General features: G+C 37.2%; 1 protein-coding gene across 3 annotated transcripts in view; it reads right to left on the bottom strand.

The window, feature by feature from the left end:
- LOC100920717 (nuclear pore glycoprotein p62-like) overlaps positions 1 to 20,449 on the bottom strand; it is a 37,471-nt gene extending 17,022 nt beyond the window's left edge. For 2 of the 3 annotated variants that reach the window (XM_031961035.1, XM_023499510.2), the window contains exon 1: positions 19,729 to 20,251. The gene's annotated coding sequence lies outside the window, so the exon portion shown is untranslated. Of the gene's footprint in view, positions 1 to 19,728 lie in introns of all 3 variants that reach the window. The other variant, XR_004233187.1, reaches the window with a different exon arrangement.
- Positions 20,450 to 22,003: the final 1,554 nt, after the last annotated feature.

The following is a 22,003-nucleotide window of genomic DNA, read 5'->3' as shown; positions in this document are numbered from 1 at the left end:
AAGGAAGAAACTAGAGAGAAGCTACACTAGAACTAATTCAGACTAATAAGAAGGGTCCAATGATTTAAGTAGAAATGTTTGGAAGCTTGGAAAGAATGACCATTGCCAAATCTTGTCATTTCTATTCAACACATTTCTGGCAGCCAATCCCTTTTCTCCACTCTATGACCACCTTTCTCCTAGATTTACTGCAACCACTTCCTAACTGATCTTTCTGCACTCCCATCTATCCTCCACACTGTTGCCAACTCAATGTCTCTTAAATACATATGACTAAGCCACTTTCCTACTCAATCAATTCCAGTGACTCCCTCTTGCCTTGAGAATAAAATAAAAACTCCACCATTTAGTTATAAAAATGCTTCACAAGCCATCATTCCTGCCTTCCTGATCAAAACAAGCTGGTCTTCTCTCTATTCTTCATGCACAATATCTTATTTCCTGTCTGACTTTGGCCATTCCTCAAAGCCTGCAATGCACATCCTCCTAACCTTGTCTCAGAGAACCCCTCCACATGAAACCTTTTCTGATCTACTCCCTCCCCAACTGTTAATACCCATTCCATCAAACAACTTTGTATTTTAACTACTTTGCATTTCTTCGTTTTTACTTCATTAAATTTATTCTGCAAGTTATTATATATGTACTTCTTATCTCTCCAATTAATGTAAGCTCCTTGGAAAGAAGAATTACTTCATTCCAGAAGTTAGCAGAGTGACTGGTATGTAATAGGAGTTTAATAAAAGATTTTTTTTTTTTAATGGACTGATTGATAAGCTGGGGAGCTCCAAGTCTAATTTGACACAAATCCCCAAACATTAAGCAATTGCAGAGTTCAGAGAAATTGTTGGACTACCATGGTCTAAGATTATAAAGGAGATTCTACAGGATTCTATAGAAGATAGTTCAAAAGAGTAAATAAATTTAAAGAATAAATTCTGTTACTTTTGTTCTGATGAGGAGAAAAGATTTTTCTAAAAAATGACTGGTATGGATACTCAAGAGATTGTATCTGCTAACCCCAAAATTTTAAAGACATGATCCAAACACAAAACAAAGAATGAATACCTTTTCCCCAAAAAAAGGATTATTTGAATTAGGTTAAGAGCTAGAAACTCTGAAAGGGGAAAGGCTTGAGGAAGATGGGATAGACTACAAAGGACTTCTTAAAAACATTTGAAGAGCAAGAGAAAGAACAAAGAAAAGAAATGACTTTGAGAGAAAATGGAATAATAGATGAGAGAAAGGTAGAATATCCCAAATTTCAATTCAGTTTTCTCTATTTAGGAAAATGATCTTCAGACCAGAAGTTTTAAAACAAAAATTGGATAGCATGAGATTGAAATCTCAGACATTACCCCTTCCTGAATTCACATCACCAGGCCTAGAACAACTAAATCCCCGAGTATTCAAAGAACTTGTGGGTATCAGGACAATTTATGAAAAGGATGGTTTGTAAGCCTTCAGATATGATTACAGGGAGATGACACAGATTTAGGAACAAGTAAGAAGAACTTGATTTTTCTTTTGACGGGATTACTAGATTAGAAGAGGTAATGATAGTCAATTTTGCCGCAACACTTGTTTTGGAAACTCAGATTTGTTCCAAAATGACTAATACATCAAAAGAAAACTTAAGCATGATCTGAATTTTGTGTTTTCTTATGTGATATTTCTTTAGTAAAAAACATTAATACAGAAAACAGTACCATTTCACGGTAACTCCCAAGTTACAGCTCTTCCGATGTCCTTTTCCACATTTTTATATTATTTAATTATTGTATATCTTCTGATGTAGTAGGCAAAAGGCAACTAGTCTGCATTTGCCTCCTACCCCCTCCCACCTTTCACCATGGCAGGGACAGCACTGCACATCTCTGGAGCTGCGTACCATCAAGATGACATCATCATTAATTACTGTAATATTTATGTATTTCCTAAAAATTTAACATGTATAAAACTGTGCTACCACTTTTCCTGGGTTCCTCTCTTTTTCATGAGTCTGACAAAATATTTGAGTGTTATGTCACTTACCTTATTTTCCTAAAGCCTTGAAAAATTTTGCATAGTATGGAGATTTTTAAGTAATATATTTATCATGCTACAACAGAATTGACTGTACAAGGAGGATGCCATTGACATTATATTCTTATATTCATGCAAGGTATTTTTAAAAAGTCTAATAATATCTGTGGATAAGTTAAAAAGATGTGAAATGAATAATAATACAGGTAGGTAGATTTGGAGTAGGTTAATTGAATAAACCTAAAGAGTGGGGGGTGATTCATAATTTGATGCAAACCTTAAAGGAGGTTTCTACTGAAAATCCCCAATACTCTTGACTTTGGTACTATTTTAAAAATCAATAACTTAGATACAATCAGGAAAGGAATGCTTACTAAATTTGTCAGATGGTTCAGGGAGAGAAGGTATATAGTTGAATGAAAGAATTAAATTCTAAAATGATTTATCAACTTAGAATCTGATTAACTGAAATCTAATGGGAGTGAATGTAAAATTCTATACTTGGGTTCAAAAAAAATTCCTTATAATTACAATGATGGGAAAACATGGGTAGTTTTTTGACTGTTGGGTCAAATAAGTAAATACTATAATGTGAATGCCAAAAAAAAGAAAAAAAAAAAAAACCAGCACTGAAATATTTGCATTAACAGAAACATATTGCCAGGAATAGGGAGATTATAGTTCCATTGAGTTCTACATTGGTTAGATTATTGATAAAACAATACATTCTATTCTTAGCATCATATTTTAGAAAGAATATTGACTAATAGGAGTATGTCCAGAAGAGGATAACCAAGATAGAGAGAATATTAGAAGCAAATGTCAGGAGGACCAGTTGAAGAAATAAAAGCTAGGATGCTCCAAGAGGACATGATGGCTATCCTCAAGTATTTAAAGGGTTATCATCTGATCCAAACACATGGCTAGAGGTCCATCTGCTAAGAATATGAAATTTTTAGGGACTCTTGTTTCAGCTATTTGTTTCAGGTCCTTTCCAAGTCTTAAGATTTTAAGAATTCCCCAAGGCATTACTTATTTTAAAATATTTAGACTCTCTTGACAGAGCTCAGTTTTAATTTGAAAGTCAACTTTTTAAATAAAAGACAGTCTAAAAATATACTGTTAGGGTAAGAAAAGAAAATCCTGGCAACTTACCTAAAAATAGCCTGGCATCCGTCTTTGGAGGCTGTAAGCAACCCTGGGCAAATTTGTGAAACTGGCAAGGCTTCTTTCACCCCTTGCACTTCCCTTCTGAGAGGCAGCATGATGCGGTACAAAGTCCATTGGACTTGGAGCCAGAAGACTTGATTGCAAGTCCCAATCCCAGCATTCCTTCCCTGTGTGATTCTGTGTAAGTAGCCTTTCTCAGGCAGTAGCTGCTTTCCATAGGGAGCCACTATCCCAGGGAACATGTTTGCATTTTAATGGGGGTCTTCATGATCTAACCCGTAGCTACGACTAATGGTGAGAACTCCAGGTACCTGGAAGGTACATTATTCCATTTAATTGTCCAAGCATTCATTAATCACCACCTATCGGCCTAGTACTGAGATTACAGAAGCAAAATTTCTCCCAAGGATCTTAGACTGTCTTGGGGGAAAGAGTACAATTCAGTAAATGCAAAATATATGTAAAATCAACATAAAGTAATGTGGAATGAGGGTCCAGATGACAGCATGGTCCTTGTAGGAGAGACACTTGAACCCAGCCTGGAAGGAAGCGAGGAGACAGACTTATGTGAATGGGAGAAGATTCAAATATCAGGCCAGGCAGACCTGCCCACTCAGCCCGAGTTTAGATCTGGTCCTGACTGACTTGACCATCAGGTAAGAGTTCAAAATTTCCATAGGGCAGATTCTATTACCTCAGCCCAGCTGACTTACTTTCTGTTTGAACCAGCAGCCATTACAACAGAAAATGAGCATGTCATAATGAGCATCGCCAGCCCACCTCCATTCCTGCCATCTCAATGTGTTGCTCTTAGGACCATTTGTGCAAACAGCAGGGTCCACTGGCTGGGCTGGAGATGCACGGACTGGACATGGTTCCCTCTGAGCAAAGCCCTCCATCCTGTACCCCAGGCTAATGAAAACAGCTGCTCTGAAGGTGGCTCAGGGCCAATGCTTGGGATAATGCCCTTGAAAGTCCTCCTCCTCCCTGTGGAGAAGGAATGAGAGGGAACGAAAATAAATTGCCCTTGGTGGACTAATAAAACTTGACAAAAAGTCTTCCCAACATAGCTTATTTGATGATTCATGGGGCTTGAAAAGCATTACTAGATTAAAACAAGCCTTGTTGCTCCAGGCCCCACTGTGTTCATGCTGAGGTGGTAATGGAATCCTAGAGTTGGAGAAGGGGGGATCTCTGAGGTCACTGAATCCTTCCCCCTGTCCCCTGGAAGGATGGCACTTACCAGCAGGGCAGATCAGGATGATTACTCTTATCTTGTTCTTAAAGACAATGAATTATGGAGAGGCTTAAAGTCCCAAGAATTAATGCTAGAAGGGAACTTAGAGGCCAGTTAGTATAAGCCTGTTATTTTGTAGATAAAGAAAATGACGACTAGGTGGGTTAAGCATCTCAGCAAAGGTCATATGATAAGTAATAAGTGGCAAAGTTGGGAGCTGAGATTTAAGACCATCTAAATCTAGGCGAAATATGTGGGCCTATACAGAGATATAGGTGTGCATATATATGTTAGATGCATATACAAAACAGCATAATAAAGATATGTGTACTCCATATCAGAGAGAGGAAAGGATGGAGAGGGGGAGAGAGAAAGGGGGGAGGAAAATCATCTCAAATCTGTCTATTTAATCTATCCACCCATCCATCTATATATATCTCTCTATATAGTGTACATTGGTCTTGTTCACCTAGCACTTGTCCAGGATACATTTTGGAGAATTGCCTGGGGATAATGAAAGCCCCTATCCAGTAGCCTTCCCCCAATGCTGATCGATTTTTCTCCCTTAAAATACCACCTCCTCTCCTCTTCTTTTACAGATATTAGCCTCTCTGAAACTTAAGTCTTAGCCATGCTTACTTCATCGTCATTCTAAAAATTAAAGCTTTTTCCTCCCTCCTATATTTATCCATGGGAAAGAAAAATCACTGATCCTCGTCTTATTTATTCTAACTCTTCACATCCCTTGAGATCTTCGCAATACAGCAATTTTCACTATATTTGTAATTTGAATTTAACCCTAATTCGCAGGCAATTGAAATTCACAGTATTTTTACTGAGTTCACACAACAAGCCTGTACATTCTTGGGCAATGTGACAACTTGTCTACATACAAGCTGCTATTGAACTTAATTAGCAAGTGTGAAAAAAAATGCCCCCTTCTAAATCCAGTTCACTGCACTAATCCATTTTCTGAGGTGGGGGATTAAGCTGTCCCAAAAGCCCAATCAAACAACTGTAGGGACATTTATTGCTCTAAGGTGCCTTGGATAGGAATGAGGAAGATATTAGGAGTAACTAAACTCTCTTAAAAGCCTACTAGGTGTTAAAAAATCTTTGTCTTCAAGAGGCTGATATTCTAATTAGAAGATGAGGTAGAGGAAAGAGAACTCATTATGGGATAGGAAAGAATAAAGAGGCAAAGTTCTTGAGAAGACATTCCTCTTCTACTCTGCCATTCCTCAATCTTTTAGATATCAAGGTCCCCAGTGTATTTTAAATATAATTTGATTATTTAACACAGATGAAGCTCAAAAGCTGATTGGAAACTGAATGGGATAAACTGAGCAAAGTCTCATAAGAATGTGACCTTTGCCTAGGCCTGTTGTGCCACAGTTCTCTTTTAATGTGCTGACCCAGTTTCCCTAATTGTCCTATTCAGTTACTCTGCCTCAGGTTATACCATTCCCTCTTAAAGTTAGGATAAAGGTCTTATATCTTAGACTTCAGGCTATACTTATTCCCTCTTAATGTTTGATGGGATAAAGGTCTTTATCCATTTTACACATCATTAGAATATCAGGAGCCTCTCCAGTACCTCCCATTATGTCATCCTAGGTGTCTCCCCCCCCCCCATTATGTCACTGTTCTTGTTACCCTACAAAGAATCTTGTATCTGACATTCCCTGCTGGATTCTTTGAGACAATAGTCTCATTGAGCCCTGGGACCAAACAATGGATCCATTTGGTCCCAGTAAATCTCTCCATTAAATAAACTATTAAATACTCCCTAATCTCTATCTTGCTCAATTTCTCCAGCATTACAGGCCCTAATTGTGATTTGAGATTTTGCAAAAACAAGTTGAGCTACAGCTAAAAGCTGATAAATTTACATTCTCCTTCAGTTAGATTTTTTTTGTCTCTGGATAGATTTTGAATTAGGATGTAAACCTGGACTCCTCCAGCCAATGGGAGAAAAGGTCAGAAGGGGATGGGGGCTTCTCCCTTAGGGCTTATGTAATCTGTTTGCAGCTTGTACACTGCACTCCTCTACTGATTGTCTGTTGGGAGTTGCCCTTTCCTGAGATCATAAAAAATACTTTTTGTTTTTTACCTTGAGTGTCTCTGATTTTAATTTTAGTAAGGGTCAAGAAGCCTGGTTCTAGTCTGCTTTTTCCATCTGGTTTTCTCTGGGGCTCTCTGGCGACCTCTAGAATCAAATAGAGATTTCTCTGACATCTGAGCCTTTTATGGCCTGCATACATACTGCCTTTCTGCATATTCCTCCTCTCCAGGCACTCAAGTTCGATCCAGTCAGACTGGCTCTCTTACTGATACTAGGTACAGAACTCTTTCTTTCTCCTTACTTTTACCCTAGCTGGAATGCAGCCCTGGCTGCCGCCTCCTCCCATTCTAGAGCCCTGCCTTCCCCAGAAGACCTTTCTTCATTGTCTGGGCTCAAATACCCTCCCCCTCCCCCCTTTATCTTTAGCATTATTTTACATGTGTGTGTTTGCATACATGTATATAGATGTACACACCATCTCCCCAGGAGTATTTAAACTCCTAGAGGGCAGGGATTTGTTTCATTTCTGCCTCTGTATCTCCAGCACATGGCACACAGAAGGTGCTAAATAAATTCTTGTTTATGAGATTGATAGATGAGCAAGACAATAGAAAGTGTTAACTAACATCTCTTAAAAACCTAATGGATTCTAAGATAAAACCTATTGAATGTTAAACTCCTAATACAAAGAAGTATTAAAAAAAACTCAGTCTTAAATGAAATTTCATCTTAGCCATGCTTACTTCGTTCTCATGCTAAAATTTAAACTTTCCTTCCTCCTTCTATATTCATCTATGATGATCTCATGCTAAAATTTCTATTATTTTTGATGATTTTTATTTTCTGTATTCATTGTAGATAAAATACAGAAAGGACAAACACCAACCAACATGGTACAATAGAAAAGGGAGATGGATTAGGGGTCTGAAGGCCTGGGTTTAAATCCCAACTCTAAAACTTACTACATATATATATGATTTTGGACAAATCAAGCTACTTCTCTAGTATTCCATTTCCTTATTTGTATAATGAAAGGTTTTAGGTTGGATGATTGACATCAAAGGTCCACTCCAATTCTAAACCTGGCATTCTGAGAACTAATCTCATTCTTCTAGCCTAGGACTTAAAACTTTTTCCATTTGTGGCTCCTTTTTTGTCTGAAAAATTTTTACATAACCCTGGGTATAGAGGTATATAATTCAAACATTTACTAATAATAAATCATAATTTCAAGACCCCCACATTCGTCATGAGATTCCATATGGGTCTCAAACTATAGGTTAAAAAGCTGGGATAGTCTAATCTTGCTTTGGATACTTATAAGCTGAGTGATTCTGAGAAAAACATTTAACAACTCTGAATCTCAGTTTCCTCACCTGAAAAGTAGTGGTTTGGGCCTGATGACTTCTATGGTTCCCCACAAATTTATCACTCTGGGGTCACAAATCACACCATAAATTGATACCTGAGTCATTCATTTGACAAGTCTTCAAATAAATATTTTGATAGAAGTGTGAATGCGTTGACAGAAGAAGAAAAGTGGAAAGAAGAAAATACAGTAAGAATGGTCAGGTTCAGAATGAAAAAACTGTTCATCATCAAAAAATAACAATAAAACAACCATGGACAACTGGAAGAAGGGTGAGAAATAACATCTTAAATATATTGTGCAGAGCTGTTTGCAAATATAGGAAAGGTTCAGATTCAGATGCCTTGTAACCTTGAAGGAGAGTTCCTAAGGGGTTTCATATGAAATAAAACTGGCCTGAAATGTTTGGGGTTCCCCCCCCCAATCTTTCATGCCTATAAGATGAGCAGATGAATAATTAGAAACCAGTAGGGAGAACCTATTTATTAAGCCTGGAAGTGACACCCTGAACCGAGAAGCTCAAAGTAGACTCATCTCCAATTCCCTATGGATATTTATAGCTTACTTTCTAGGACTCTGGAATCCGCAAGAGGGTCCAGATCCAATTTCAGTGAGGTGTTTAAGAGCTAGGCACAAATCCCGGAAATGTGCACGTCTCTCTATATCCCTGCTTTCAACCCTCAAGGCCATAAAGCTAGTTCTGTTTGGTATCCTGCTTTTAGGGGTTCAAGCTGGGACATGCAAAGAATTTTAGCACAACAACCCAGCTGGGTAGGAGTGGGCAGTACCTAATTAGTAACAAATTCTTTCAATCATAGGCACCATGTCCCTTAGCGACCACACATCTAACTGGTAACTCCTAATAGTTAAGGGGCCCTGAACACAGGGCATATAAGATTAATGTCTGATGTCCTAGGCTTTTCTATCATGATTCTGATATTGTGCTAGACTTAAGAGGCTGGAAAATTGTGTTTCAAATGCTACTTCTGTTACTTACTAGTTGCTGACAAATTATTTAACCTCTATAAACCTCTGTTTCCTTATCTTTAGAAAGGGGATAACAATATCCATAACAACTGTATCCCAGGGCTATAGAAAGGATCAAATGAGATAATACATGTAAAACACTTTGCAAATTGTAAAACAGTATAAAAAATATTGATGGTTATTTTGGGGGCATATTAGGTTACTTCTCAAGAAAGGATTTTATAAACTTTTGCATAGGGGTCATGATAGTTATGAGGCAAAGATCATTTTAACATGGGACAAAATGTTACTTAAGATCAGTATCAGATAAAAGGAAGCATTAAAGGTGAGGAGAAGAAATTGATTCAGCCCTTGAAATCATACCACTATTAATGAAGTTCATTATAAATGCATTCCAGACAGTCTTAAATCCCCCAAAAGGCTTCTACTGAACTTGTGGATGATAGTGGGTTAATGTAGCATACCCAGTTTTAAGTCACAAAAACTTAAATTCTGGCCCCAGTTCTATGTAATGCTGGACAAATGTTTGGTTCTCCTTTTCCTCAGGTATAAAATAAATGGGCTGTCCTGCCTATGTAGCAAGTACACCCTTCTCATCTCTACTTTTAAAATTTTTTCAGAGTTCATGGTTACTTTTTTTTTTTTTTTTTTTTTTTTTATTTAATAGCCTTTAATTTACAGGATATATACATGGGTAACTTTACAGCATTAACAATTGCCAAACCTCTTGTTCCAATTTTTCACCTCTTACCCCCCCCACCCCCTCCCCTAAATGGCAGGATGATCAGTAGATGTTAAATATATTAAAATATAACTTAGATACACAATAAGTATACATGACCAAAACATTATTTTGCTGTACAAAAGAATCAGACTCTGAATTATTGTACAATTAGCTTGTGAAGGAAATCAAAGATGCAGGTGTGCATAAATATAGGGACTGGGAATTCAATGTAATGGTTTTTAGTCATCTCCCAGAGTTCTTTTTCTGGGTATAGTTAGTTCAGTTCATTACTGCTCCATTAGAAATGATTTGGTTGATCTTGTTGCTGAGGATGGCCTGATCCATCAGGACTAGTCATCATCTAGTATTGTTGTTGAAGGATATAATGATCTCCTGGTCCTGCTCATTTCACTCAGCATCAGTTCGTGTAAGTCTCTCCAGGCCTTTCTGAAATCATCCTGTTGGTCATTTCTTACAGAACAGTAATATTCCATAATTTTCATATACCAAATTTATTCAGCCATTCTCCAACTGATGGACATCCATTCAGTTTCCAGTTTCTAGCCACTACAAAAAGGGCTGCCACAAACATTCGTGCACATACAGGTCCCTTTCCCTTCTTTATAATCTCTTTGGGATATAATCCCAGTAGTAACACTGCTGGATCAAAGGGTATGCACAGTTTGATAACTTTTTGAGCATAGTTCCAAACTACTCTCCAAAATGGTTGGATTCGTCACAACTCCACCAACAATGAATCAATGTCCCAGTTTTCCCACATCCTCCAACAATCATCATTATTTTTTCCTGTCATCTTAGCCAATCTGACAGGTGTGTAGTGGTATCTTAGAGTTGTCTTAATTTGCATTTCTCTGATTAATAATGACTTGGAGCATCTTTTCATATGACTAGAAATAGTTTCAATTTCTTCATCTGAGAATTGTCTGTTCATATCCTTTGACCATTTTTCAATTGGAGAATGGCTTGATTTTTTATAAATTAGAGTTAATTCTCTATATATTTTGGAAATGAGGCCTTTATCAGAACCTTTGACTGTAAAAATATTTTCCCAGTTTATTGCTTCCCTTCTAATCTTTTCTGCATTAGTTTTGTTTGTACAAAACTTTTCAGTTTGGTATAATTGAAATTTTCTATTTTGTGATCAGTACTGATCTCTAGTTCTGCTTTGGTCATAAAACCTTCCCTTCCACAGGTCTGAGAGGTAAACTATCCTATGTTCCTCTAATTTATTAATAATTTCATTCTTTATGCCTAGGTCATGAACCCATTTTGACCTTATCTTGGTATCATGGCGTTAAGTATGGATCAATGCCTAGTTTCTGCCATATTAGTTTCCAATTTTCCCAGCAATTTTATCAAACAGTAAGTTCTTATCCCAAAGCTGGGATCTTTGGGTTTGTCAAAGACTAGGTTGCTATATTTGTTGACTGTTTTATCCCTTGAACCTAATCTATTCCACTGATCAACTAATCTATTCCTTAGCCAATACCAAATAGTTTTGGTAACTGCTGCTCTATAGTATAGTTTTAGATCTGGTACAGCTAAGCCACCTTCATTTGATTTTTTTTTCATTAATTCCCTTGAAATTCTTGACCTTTTGTTTTTCCATATGAACTTTGTTGTTATTTTTTCTAGGTCATTAAAATAGTTTTTTGGAGTCTGATTGGTATAGCGCTAAATAAATAGATTAGTTTAGGTAATATTGTCATCTTTATTATATTTGCTCACCCTATCAAGAGCATTTAATATTTTTCCAATTGGTTAGATCAGACTTAATTTGTGTGAAAAGTGGTCTGTAATTTTGCTCATAAAGTTTCTGATTTTCCCTTGGCAGATAGATTCCTAAATATTTTATATTATCAGTAGTTACTTTAAATGGAATTTCTCTTTGTAACTCTGACTGTTGGATTTTGTTAGTGATATATAAGAACGCTGATGACTTATGTGGGTTTATTTTATAACCAGCAACTTTGCTAAAGTTGTGGATTATTTCTAATAACTTTTTAGCAGAATCTCTGGGGTTCTCTAAGTATACCATCATGTCATCGGCAAAGAGTGATAATTTGGCTTCCTCATTGCCTATTCTTATTCCTTTAATCTCTTTCTCAGCTCTTATTGCTATAGCTAAGCGTTTCTAATACAATATTAAATAATGTAGAGTGATAGTGGGCAACCTTGTTTCACTCCAGATCTTATTGGGAATGGTTGCAGTTTGTCTCCATTACATATGATGCTTACTGATGGTTTTAAATAGATGCTGCTGATTATTTTAAGGAAAAGTCCATTTATTCCTATACTCTCAAGTGTTTTTAATAGGAATGGATGTTGGATTTTATCAAATGCTTTTTCTGCATCTATTGAGATGATCATATGGTTTTTGTTAATTTGGTTATTGACATGGCCAATTATATTGATAGTTTTCCTAATATTGAACCAGCCCTGCATTCCTGGTATAAATCCTACTTGATCATAGTGTATTATCTTGGAGATGATTTTCTGTAGTCTTTTGCTAATATCTTATTTAAGATTTTAGCATCAATATTCATTAGGAGATTGGTCTATAATTTTCTTTCTCTGTTTTCAGCCTACCTGGTTTAGGTATCAGTACCATGTCTGTGTCATAGAAGGAATTTGGTAGGACTCCTTCATTCCCTATTTTATCAAATAATTTATATAGCATTGGGGCCAATTGTTCTTTAAATGTTTGGTAAAATTCACATGTAAATCCATCTGGTCCTGGGGATTTTTTCTTAGGGAGTTGTTTAATTGCCTGTTCTATTTCTTTTTCTGAAATGGGACTATTCAAGCAATTTACTTCTTTCTCTGTTAGTCTGGGAAGTCTGTATTTTTGGGTAGTCATCCATTTCACTTAGGTTATCAAATTTATTGGCATAAAGTTGAGCAAAATAACTCCTTATTATTTCTCTAATTTCCTCTTCATTGGTGGAAAGTTCTCCCTTTTCATTTTTAAGACTACTAATTTCATTTTCCTCCCTCCTTTTTCTAATCAGATTTACCAAAGGCTTATCTATTTTATTGGCTTTTTCATAGAACCAACTCTTAGTTTTATTAATTAGTTCAATAGTTTTTTACTTTCAATATTTTTAATTTCTCCTTTTAATTTTAGAATTTCCAATTTAGTATTTGATTGGGGGTTTTTAATTTGGTCTTTTTTTAGTTTTTTTAGTTGCAAGCCCAATTCATTAATCTTTTCTTTCTCTGTTTTATTCAAGTAAGCCTCTAAGGATATAAAATTCCCTCTTATTACCGCTTTGTCATGGTTACTTCTATTAAAATCTTTCTGTAGCCCCCTCTTGTTGGTGCTATATAATTGTTTATATAATCTTTGACAAGTTAATTCCCTTTCCTGGGCCATAGCCTTTTTGTTTATAAAATGAAAGACTAAAAATGAGATGGTATGAGAATTCAAACTCTATAAGCTTATGATTTTATCACTCATAATCTGTAACTGGAGGTCTCATCATCAGCTCCCTGCTAGACATTTCCCTACTCCAACTGGATATCCTTAAGGATTATCATCATAAACATCCCCGCTCATTATCTTCCCTCCAAATCTATCCTATGTAGAAATTTTTTGGATAAAGGATTTCACAATCCTTCTAAATCAACCAGTTTTTCAATTTCATTGCAGCTTAGGAAGGACTTTCATTTCCCTCATTCTTCATATGCATTCCCTTGCAGTCTTTTGGATTCTTTACAATTTTGCTCTCATTTTCCCACTTTCTTCCAATCAGTCAGATACTGCCCTGGTCCATGTTCTCATCACCTCTCACCTGAACTATTTCCCAAATTCCCTCCTTTCTCTCCTCTGATGCCATCTCCATTCTAGTGCAGACATCCCATCATCTCACACTTTACGCAACACCAGCTGGTAGCTCTACCAGTCTCAAGTCTTTCCCCAACTAATGCATCCTCCATCCAGCTACTAAAAATGACTTTTCTAAAGTACATGTCTGATCATGTCACCCTCCTAACTTAACACCAGTGGCTTCCTATCCCCACTAACATCAAATATAAAATGTCCTGGCATTTTCAAACCCCTTCATAACCTCGACTCCTTCTACCTTCCCAGTATTTTTGTTACCACATCCTCATTGATCCAGTGACCGAGATCTATAAATGAGGTAATCCATCTTCTGGTTCTGGGAATTTCCTCTGGCTGTCCCCCATGCTCACCCTCTTTATCTCTGTCTACTGACCTCCCTGGCTTCCTTTAAGGCTCAGTTAAAATCTCAACTTTTACAGGAAATCTTTTCCAATTCTTAATTCCTGTGCTTTCCTTCCTTCTGTTAATTATTTGCTATTTGCTGTATATATAACTTGTTTGGATATCTTTATTTACAGGGTATCTCTCCCACTAGATTGGGAGTTCCTCTAGGGCAGGGACTGTCATTTACCTCCTTTTGTATCCTCAACACTTAGCACAATAGTAGGTGCTTTAAAAAATGTTTGTTGAAATTGATCAATCCACTACAATTATAGCCTGGTTACTTTCTGTCTTTTCGAATCCATCCCCCACAAAGTCACCAAAACAGTCTTTCTAAAGCACAGGAACCTGTGCTTTCATTCAAGAACCTGGGTACCTCTTGGATAAAGTGGAAATTCCATAGCTTGGCATGTAAAGCCTGTCACACCCTGGCTCAGCCTACTATAACAGGTGCAAGAGGGCTCTGGCCAGTGAGATCCCAGACTTCAAGAGAATGCAAAGCCACACTCAGATGCAGTCCACCATATGAACTTTGATGTGAGTGGGCACCCACTTACCATGGAGTAAAAAGAAGACTTGTTTAGCTTCTTAATGTCTAAGGATCACATATAAATTTAAAAGAGTTCACTGAGCCCAATATTTTCATTTTTTACAAGTTAAGGAAACTGAAGATCAGAGAATTTAAGTGACTTGCCCCACTGGAACTCAGGTTTTCTTGATTCTTAAATTCAGTATTATTTTGCATAAATTTATTCCCTGAGCTCTGCTGCAAGCATTTAAAATATAAAGGGATCCAAAGACGATGAGCTCATGATTCCTAAGGCAGCATCCCTTACATCCTGCCTCTTCTAAGTCCCCTCCAAGCAGATTTGAATTTTAATTAGTAAGTGTGGAAAATATTCCTAAGTAATATCCACGCTTTGATGACTAGGGAACTCCTTGTGTAGCAGAAACAGCTAGCTGGTGCAGCTGACAGAGGCCTGGGCCAGGAGCCAGAAAGGCAAGTCCCAATCTGCCCTCAAAGACTTCCTAGCTGTGTGACCCTGTCACTTATTATCTTTTTTGCCTCAGTTTCCTTAACTATAAAATGAGGATAATAACAGCATCTACTTCACAAGATTTTTGTCGTATCAAATGAGATAATTTTTATAAAGTACTTTTGCACAGTGCCTGTCCCACAGCAAGGGCTATATAAATCCTTATTTCTTTCCATTCCCCTCTCCAGTGGGAATTCCTTCTACCAATACAGATTGAAAATGAAAATGAAAAAATAACTCACATTTTTTGTTGTTGCTCAGTCATTTTCAATAGTGTTCTACTCTTCATAACAGGAGTTTTCTTGGAAAAAATACTGAACTGGTTTGCCATTTCCTTCTCTAGTTCATTTTCCAGATAAGGAAACTGAGACAAACAAGATAAAGAATGACTTGTCTAGGGTCACACAGCTACCAAATGTCTGAAGTCAGATTTAAACTCAGGAAGATGAGTTTTCCAGACTCCAGGCCCAACACTATCCACTGCACCATTTAGCTTCCCTTAATTGACATTTTCCTAATGCTTTAGGGTTAACAGAGAGCTTTCCTCGCAACAATCCTATGGGATAAGTATTAAAAGGATTTCCATCCTGATTCTAAGAATGAGGAAAATGAATTACTGAGAAGCAAAATTAATAGGATCATATATCAGGATTTGAAAGGGACCTCAGACACTACCTAGTTCAATTTTTTCATTTTATGGATTAGGAATCTAAGGCCCAAAGGTAATGAGTACACAAAAGCTGGGATTCTAACCTCAGTTTACTGATTTTCCCACCATACCTCACTGCCTCAAAAACTCTGTCTGTTTGCCCTGAGGGTCTGTTTCTTAACCACTGCAATAGTGAATAAGGAAAGTAGTTCACAGATGCTTTCTTCATTTTCTGCATGCTGTAGGAATCCTGCACATTTGGCTTGTAATCTGCTTTTTCAAGGCACCAAAAGTGAGAGCCACTTTTGAAATCCCATTTTCAATCTGTCCTACCCTGGCTGATTTCATTAAACAGGCATAAATCCCTTGCTTGCAAAATAGTCAAGTCTGTTCTTCAAGCCTTTTAATAACTTTTGCCTTTGAAAAGTAACCCAGTTACAGGGAGACAATGCTATGGACAAAAATCTGAAGAGGATTCTCTGCTTTCATTTCTAATTTGTTTTTCTCTTAAATTCTCACAACCTCTTGAAACGGTATGATATAATACTAGGACAAGATGATGGTTGTTCTTGTAAGGCATCAAAGTCTTAGGTTTCCAAATGTTTATAGATGCTTCAGATTTTAAAATGGGCACTGCCCAGCTGAGTTATCCACTGTATGCTTTAATTGACTTCCTGTGATTTTTCTCCTTTCCTAAGTTGGCATATTTTCTTCAAAACCTGTCATTTTTATGAGTCAGAGAATGATGAAAAACTCACTCATTCATATCCAAGGCTCTACCTAAACAATTATTTAACTGCTTTGTAGACTCACAGGACTTGGATTCTGGAAAGGACACTTCCTACTTCCATTTTATAGATGGAGAAAAAGAAGCCCAGAGAAGCTCTTCTAACGTTCCAATTCATTAATAGCAAAATGAAAATTAGAATCTGGTTTCCTTCTCAGCTTGGTGCATTACTTACACTGTGCTCAATACTGAAAATTTCCATTTGTGATCACAGTCACTCTGCAACCTAAAAAATAAAAATCTGGTAGGATAGAAACTACAAAGAAGTAAACCATTCGAAAAGGCCCTAGACAGTCCATACTCATCATAGTTCAGTTACAACTAACTGGCCAATCATCCAATCATCCTTCATTGCACTGGCCCAACTTAGGGTCAGTGTGCTGTTCCTTTGGGCTACCTAAGGAGCAGTTGGATAGAATATTGGGCCTTGCAGTCAGGAACATCTGAGTTCAAATATACTGCCTAAGACATTTACTATCTGGGTGACCTTGAGCAAGTTATTTAACTTCTGATTTCCTCAATTTCCTTATCTACCACCACCCAGTGTTATTGTGAATATCAAATGAGATAAAAACATATTTTGGTCACATAATGAGAAGATGGATGGAACTTGAAGGAAAAACTCCTAATACTGGGAAAGATTGAAGGCAAAGGGGACAGCAGAGGATGAAATGGATAATGTCATAAGTAATGAATGTGATGTTGGACTGACTTCAAGAGACAGATGACAGAACTTGATGGAAAAACCCCTTATGTTGGGAACGATTGAAGGCAAAGGGAAAAGGGGACAGTTGAAACTGTGATGGATAAATGTCATTAAAATAATGAATATGAGGGTGGACTAACTTCAAGAGATCGTGAAGGACATAAGGGCCTGCCAGTCTGTGTACAAAGGATTATGAAGAGTAATTTACAACTAAATAATAAGCACTTAGCACACAGCCTGCCACACAGTAGGTGCTATATAAATATTCCTTTTCTCCTCTCCTCTTCCCATTCTTATTTACAATGTGGAATTCATATTTGATTTCTTTATTTTTACTTTCAATTCCAAATTCTCTCCCTCCCTAAATTTTTTCTCTCATCCATTAAGAAGACAAGAAATATAATATATTTGGCATCACATATTTCTGAATTGATTCCCATACCATATTCGTTAGATGGACATTGGTCCTCAGCATTGCAGGATCATGTTTATATCTTTCATCACTTTGATTCACTTGATTCTTGCCCACTTAATAATAATAATGAATAGCAATAGCAATAATAATCAGTTATATGGTACTTTAAAGTTTACAAAATATTTTACAAATATTAGCTTATTTGATCCTCACAATAATTCTGTGAGGTAGGTGCTGTCACTCCCATTTTATACAATAGGGAATAGTTGAAGAGATTAAAAGACTCCTCCAAAGTCATAGCTACTTATATAGAATTTGAACTCAAATCTTCCTGATTCCTGCCCACACTCTCTCCTCTTCTCCCCATGTTAATTTACCACCGTTTGAAGAAAAGCCAAATCAAATCCCTGGAAAATTCCCAGGGGCAGAGATCTGAAAGAAAGTAGGCCCTTTTTCTACCTAATTTCTAGAAATAAATTTAGGCAATTCAATGAATTCAACTCAATTCAACAATCTATTCAGGTCTTCTGGAATTTATTAAGCACTTACTAAGTACCAGGGAATCTGGAAGTCACTAGAAATGAAAAAAAAAAAAAAAAAAAAGACAAAAACAAAACAGTCCTGCCTTCGGGAAGCTTACACTGGACTGGGGAAATCAACACATATGCATATAAAAAGTAACTTTTTGGGGAGTAGGAGAGTACAAAATAGTGTGGAACTCAAGAACAGCTGGCTTCAGGAAGTAAATAGTAATTAAAATTAATCCAAAATAACAAATGGTTATATGGTAAGCACTCCATACCTGTTTGTTGATTATATTGGATTTGAAAAAGAACTATGACAAGTTATACAGTAATACAACACAGATTTTCTATTCAACCTGAGATTCTTCCCTACTAACCAAACTGATGAAAACATCAGAAAGTGACTTGGGCAGAGTTCACATAAGGATAAAAGAACTGTTTTTTTGGTTTTTTTGGTTGGTTGTTTTTTTTTTAATGTAAAGGTTGATCATGGATATTATTTTGTTTGAACTCAATGGAATCTTGTTTTTTCTTCCAAACCTATTTATGTCTGTATGTCTGTGTGTGTGTGTGTGTGTGTGTGATATGCGCCTCTGAGAAACCTCTAATTTTTCTTTTAGGTAAATTTGTTCTTAGGAGAAAGTTGGGCACTTCTCTGGAAATAGGAAAATAGTTTCAAGAAAGAAATAAATTCACAATTGGTTCCATTGAATGCATTTTCCAAAGGAAAAATTTCCAAAAAGTTGATCAGCAGATTAGACCAGTTAAGCAAAACACAGAAGTAACAATAAACAATTCAAAGACACCAACTACTAGAGTAAAGGCTCTATAGTCAACAAAAAGGAGAAAAACAAAGCAGTTTATCAAAAAAAAAAAAAAAAATGGTTTATACTATTATCTTTCACCATATACTGCAATCCAATTCAAATGAAAATGCGCCCTACAATTTCACACATTTTAAAAAATATTGAAGGTATTTGCATAATTAAGGATGGAGAAGAATTCTTAATTAAACAAAAGGGGATCACAGAAAGTAAAGTGGACAGTTTTGATTAATTGAAACTGACAACCTTTTATAGGAAGAAAAAGAAATGCTGCTTCAAGAAAAAGATAATTGGAAAAATCTTTACAAAAATGCTTTACAAAAGTTTGATGTTCAAGATGTAACAAGGAATTGATGCAAAGATGTAAGAACAATTTGGTTGTTGCTGTATCACACACACTTTGTGACTAAATTTAGGGTTTTCTTGGCAAAGATAATTTCGTGGTTTGCCATTTCCTTCTTTCTCTCCCAGTCCATTTCACAGATGGGAAACTGAGGCAAACGGGAATAAGCGACTTGCCCAGAGTCATACAGCTGGTAAATGTCTGAGGTAATATCGGAACTCGGGTCTTCCTGATTTTAGAAGTGGCGATCTATTTAGTGTATTATCTAACTACCCTGTAAGAATAATAGTGATTATTCTCTAATGGATAAGGGGTCAGAGAATAGCAACAGACACTTTTCCTGAGAAGAAATTCAAGAAATCATAATGCACGCGGAACAATGAGCCAGATCAATGAGAAGAAGAAATTCACACGGAAACAACCTTGAAGTTTGAGGATAAGGCCGGACCGGCAAAATTGGCAAAAGGAAAAAATGCTAACTCTCAGACTTCCGGCGCCAAGATGGAGGATGGAGGATGGAGGATGGAGGAAGGAACTCCCCGGAGCTTTCCATAATTCCCCTCCAAACAACTGGATAACCACCTCAGAATTGATCCAGGAAAAAGGAAGCGGCTTACCAGCACGTCCGGAAACGGCAGGCTCATGGGGAGGAGGGGAGAGAAGTGCAAGAGCAGCAGCGGCGGCGGCGGCGGCGCGGGGGCAGCAACAGTAGGAGCAGCAGCAGCAGCAGCAGCAGCAGCAACTGCTACGGACGGTCTCACAGCAGGGGGCCCAGGGCCAGGCTTCCAGCCTGGGGCAATGCTCCAGTGAGGCCCTGCCTTCCTGCAAGCCCGCAGGCCCCTGGGCAAGCCTACCAGCGCGGCAGGACGGCGAGGCCCTACCACAAAAATCCGCGCGGGCCACGGGTCAGAGCTGACCCCGACAGCTGACCAGAAAGTGCGGCCCCACCCCGCCGGATAGCCAACAATGGGACCCTGGCACCGGGGCCTCCCCGCAACAAGATCACAGACCCGAGGCCCTGAAGGCGAGAGGCCCTGTTTCCATAGCAACCTAGCAGCAAGCGCTAGGAGCCCGGGCAGGCCAGCCACCGGATCCCTCCCCCTCCCGGGCCGGCCAGCCAACAGAAGGCTCTGTTTCCATAGCAATGCAGCAGCCAGGCCCCGCCTCTGGGGCCGGCTAGAAACAAGATCCCTCCCCCAGAGCCAGCCGGCAGAAAGACTTGTTGCCATAGCAACACAGCCGCAAGGTTCTTCTTACAGGGCGGGCCAGAAACGAGATCCCTCCCCCAAGAACCCGCCAAAAGAAAGACTTTGTTTCCATAGCAACTCAGCAGCAAGGTCCTGACCCTGGTTCAGGCCGGCAGTCAAACTCCACACCCAGCCAGGACACCTGGGAGGCCCCGGACCTTCTGCACAATACAGAAGGGAACCCTCCGGTGCAAACTAGTAGCTGGGCACTGAAATCCAGTGAAAGCCAGCAGCAAGATCCTGAGTCCTAGCACAAAAAGCTTAAGTAAAAACACCAAGTCACAAAATAGGCAGAAATCAATGAGCAAAAAAAAGGAATTTGACTATAGAAATCAAAAATGATTTTTGAAATGAGAACAATGAAAAAAACATGAAATAACATAAAAAAGATAGAAAAATCATTAATTAGTTTGATTTTAAAAGGTAAAGAGGAAAACCAAATTACTATCAAAAATGAAAGGATTGAATTCACTAATCAATGAAGAGGAATTTAAAACGGCTATCAGGAGCAATTTTGCCCAGTTATATACCAACGGATGAATGTCTACAAAAATATATTTGCAAAAATGTAAATTGCCCATATTAATAGAAAAGGAAATAAAGTACTTAAATAACCTAATCTTAGAAAAAGAAATTGAATAAGCCATCAATGAATGTTCCAAGAAAAAAATTTTCAGGGCCAGATAGATTGACAAACAAATTTTACCAAACATTTAAAGAACAATTATTCTCAATACTATATAAATTATTTGGAAAAATAAGTGAAGAAGGAATCCTACCAAGAAGAGACAAAAGAAAATTATAGACCTTTCTATATATATATATAATTATAGAAAATTATAGAATTTCCCTAGTGAATATTGATACAAAAATTTTAAATAAAAGACTATAAAATGATTAATATATTACAAGGGTCATACATATGATCAGATGAAATTTATAGCAGGAATGTAGGACTAATTCAATATTAGGAAAACTATCAGCCTAATTGACCATATCAACAATAAAACTAACAAATTATATGATCATTACAAAAGATGCAAAAAGCCCACCTTTAACAAAACACATATTCCTATTAAAAGCACTAGAGCTGTGGTTCTCAAAGTATGGGCTAGAGAATCCTGGGGATCTCTGAAACCCTTTTAGAAGGTCTACAAATTCAAAAAATAGTTTTTTATTTCCAATATGGTAAATGTCTATAAATATAATCCAGATAAACAAAAACGCTTTGGAGAGATCCTCAATAATTTTTAATAGGATAAAGATACTGAAAACAAAAGTTTGAGAAATACTGCACTAGAGAGCATAGAAACAAAGGGAGTCTTCTTAAAAAGATAAATAATAGTTTAAAAATCAGCAAGCATTATCTGTAATAGGGTCAAGTGTGAAGCATTCCTAGTATAATCACAGATGAAGCAAGGATGCCCATTATCACCTCTGTTATTCAATACTGTACTAGAAATATTAGCAATAGCAATAAGAGAAGAAAATGAAATTGAAGGAATTAGAATAGTCAAGAAGTTGGAAAAAAATTCACCCTTTGAAGATATTATGTTATGCCTAGAGAATTGATTAAAAACCCAATTTGGCAAAGTTTCAATATAAAATAAATCCAGATAAATCATTAGTATTTTTATATATATTA

This window comes from Sarcophilus harrisii, chromosome 3 (assembly GCF_902635505.1).
Source record: "Sarcophilus harrisii chromosome 3, mSarHar1.11, whole genome shotgun sequence".
Classification (NCBI taxonomy): domain Eukaryota; kingdom Metazoa; phylum Chordata; class Mammalia; order Dasyuromorphia; family Dasyuridae; genus Sarcophilus; species Sarcophilus harrisii.
This window is presented reverse-complemented; position numbering and strand designations above follow the sequence as displayed.